The sequence below is a fragment of the Camellia sinensis genome, chromosome 7, assembly GCF_055761805.1.
Source record: "Camellia sinensis isolate YWXY chromosome 7, ASM5576180v1, whole genome shotgun sequence".
In the NCBI taxonomy this organism is placed as follows: domain Eukaryota; kingdom Viridiplantae; phylum Streptophyta; class Magnoliopsida; order Ericales; family Theaceae; genus Camellia; species Camellia sinensis.
The window spans coordinates 123,328,826-123,332,483 of record NC_138967.1 but is presented as its reverse complement, the minus strand read 5'-3'; positions in this window follow the sequence as shown (position 1 = coordinate 123,332,483).

Below are 3,658 nucleotides of genomic sequence, written 5' to 3'. Positions count from 1 at the left end.
CATAGGATTACAAATGTCCGCTTAACTTAATTTTTTACAAGGACGATATACTCGATAAACCTTACAATATGAATGGTTCAAATCATCAAAGTAGACCCACGATAAACTCCCACAAGCCCTCACAACAACAACTCCATTCCCATGAAGTTCATGCCAAGAGTTTAAATCTACCTAAATTATTTTGTATTAGCAATACTACAAATTCAAGAACAAATTCTCAAAAAAGTATTCAGAAAAATATATCACAATCATTATAAATAAGGCTCACACCACACAAACTTTAAATTTATAGTATATAACTCATTTCAAGATAAATTTTGAAATATCTTTTCATGATCCATGGTATTTCTGATTGTGGCTGGGGAAGCAATTTCAAAATTCCCCAAGTCCCTTTCATAGTTTAAGGAATTAGGCATTCCCCATATAGGGAATCCCCAGTCAATTGGACTTTGTAGCACCAAACTAACTACTACCAACACTATTACATCTATCTATCTATACTATATATTAAGTAAAAGGGGATTTTTAACCCCAAGCCTTGTGGGAGCTCCAATCTCTCAATCTAAATTTCTTGATTTTTTGATTTAAAAAAAAAAAAATCTTAGTATTTATTAACATCTCCTAACTCCCAAGTCTTACCCTCATAATAACACTTTAATGAATTAATAACAAGGATAAAAAAAATTCTATGAAATCCAACACACATGAATTCCTTGAAAAGTCACAACACATATGATTATTATCCCTCATAATAACACTTTAATACATTAAGAACAAACATAAAAAAAAAAAAAATTGAGAAGTCCAACCCATATGATTATTATCAAAATATTAAACTTTAATATAATATAATAAAAAAAAACACATTTAATTCCTTGAAAAGTCCAACACATGTGATTACTATCAAAATATTAAACTTTAATATAATATAAAAAAGGAAAAAAAATAAGACATTTTAAAAATAAAAAAAAAACATTTAAAAATCACAATTCACGTATATAGATAATTGTAAACACAATAAAATAGGAGGACATTCATGTCTACACGTTTTTTTATAAGATCTCCTCCATTATAATAAGATAGTACTTTATTTCTCTCATCTTATAATATATATATATATATATATAATATTATATATTATATATTATCTATACTATATATTAAGCAAAAGGGGGTTTTTAACCCCAAGTCTTGTGAGGGTTCCAATCTCTCAATCTAAATTTCTTGATTTTATGATTTTTAAAAAAAAAAATCTTAACATTTATTAACTTCTCCCAACTCCCAAGTCTTACCCTCATAATAACACTTTAATACATTAAGAATAAGCATAAAAAAAATTCTTTGAAATCCAACACATATGATTATTATCCCTCATAATAACACTTTAATGCATTAAGAACAAACATAAAAAAAAAATTTCTTGAAAAGTCTAACACATATGATTATTATCAAAATATTAAACTTTAATATAATATAATAATAAAAAAAAGACATTTAATTCCTTGGAAAGTCCAACACATGATTATTATCAAAATATTAAACTTTAATATAATATAAAAAAGAGAAAAAAGAAGACATTTAAAAAATAAAAAAAAAATAAAAAACATTTAAAAATCACAATTCACATATATAGATAATTGTAAATAAAATCCGTGCATAGCACGGGTGATATGCTAGTATATATTAAGGAAAAGGGAGTCTCTAAATCCCAAGCCTTACAGGAGCTCCAATCTCCTAACCTTAATTTTTTAAATTTTTTATTTAAAAAAAAAACTCAGTATTTATTAATTTGGTCAAAATCCTCTGATCAGCATTTATTAGCTTTTTTCAATCTACATGTCTTTCCATATGTCTGCATTTATTGATTTGATCAAAATTCATGATCAGTATTTAAAATCCCCTCATACAAATAATTATAGATACAGCCCGTGCATAGTTACTGCAGTAGCCTTTTTAAAAAAAAATTATTTAAAAAAAAAAACTCAACATTTATTGATTTGGTCAAAATTTCCTGATCAACATTTATTAACTTTTTTCAATCTACATGTCTTTCCACATGTCTGCATTTATTGATTTGATCAAAATCCCTGATCAGTATTTAAAATCCCCTCATACAAATAATTATAGATACAACACGTGCATAGTTACTGCAGTAGCCTTTTTAATTTCTTATATACACTATGGTTAGTGATAAGATTGTTAAATTATTTTTAAAAAAAATCTTTAAAAACATAATTTATATATTGAAAAAAATTAATAACAAATATAAATATTTATAATTATCCCATGCATAGCACGGGTGATAGGCTAGTATTATATAAGGAAAAAATGATTTCTAACTCACATGCCTTGTGGGAGTTCCAATATAACAATCTTAATTTTCTAAATTTTTGATTTAAAAAAAAAACTCAGCATTTATTGATTTCTCCCAACCCACAAGCCTTTTGACTTCTCTCATATCTACTCCTACACTCTTTTCAACTTCTTCCATACACTATGGTTATTGATGGGATTGTTAAATTATTTTTATAAAAAAATTTTAAAAAATAATTTGTATATTTAAAAAATATCTAAAACAAATGTAAATTCTTATTAAATATATATATATATATATATATATTTAAAAATAATATATAAGTAAAATGGGGTTTCTAACCACAAGTCTTGTGGGAGGTTCAATATCTCAAACTAAAATTTCTAATTTTTTGATTTAAATAATTAAAAAAATCCTCTATAGCTTTCATTCAAGCAAAATTACACCATTTTCAACTTTTCCCATACACTATGGTTATTCATGAGATTGTTAAATTATTTTTATAAACCAATCTTAATTTTCTTAATTTTATATTAAAAAAAAACCCTTAGCATTTATTGACTTCTCCCAACCCACAAGTCTTTTTGACTTCTCTCATACCTATTCTTATACCATTTTCAACTTCTCTCATACACTATGGTTATTGATGGGATTGTTAAATTATTTTTATAAAACAAATTTAAAAAATAATTTGTATATTAAAAAAATATCTAAAACAAATATAAATTCCTATTAAATCTATCTATCTATCTATACTATATATTAAGCAAAAGGGAGTTTTTAACCCCCAAGGCCTGTGGAAGTTTCAATATCTCAATCTGAATTTTTAAAATTTTTTATTAAAAAAAAAAACTCAGCATTTATTGATTTGGTCAAAATCCCCTGATCAGCATTTATTAACTTTTTTTAATCCACATGTCTTTTCACATGCCTACATTTATTGATTTGGTCAAAATCCCCTAATCAACATTTAAAATTCCCTCATACAAATAATTATAGATACAATCAGTGTATAGTTGCTACAGTACCTTTTTCAACGTCTCACATACATTATGGTTAGTGATAAGATTATTAAGTTATTTTTATAAAAAAATCTTAAAAAACATAATTTATATATTAAAAAAAAATCTAAAACAAATATAAATAACTATAATTATCTCGTGCATAGCACGGGTGACAGGCTAGTATATTATATAAGAAAAATGAGATTTTTAACCTATAAGCCTTGTGAGAGTTCTAATACCCCAATCTTAATTTTCTAAATTTTTTATTTAAAAAAAAATAAGCATTTATTGACTTCTCCCATATCTACTCCTACATCATTTTCAACTTCTTTCATATACT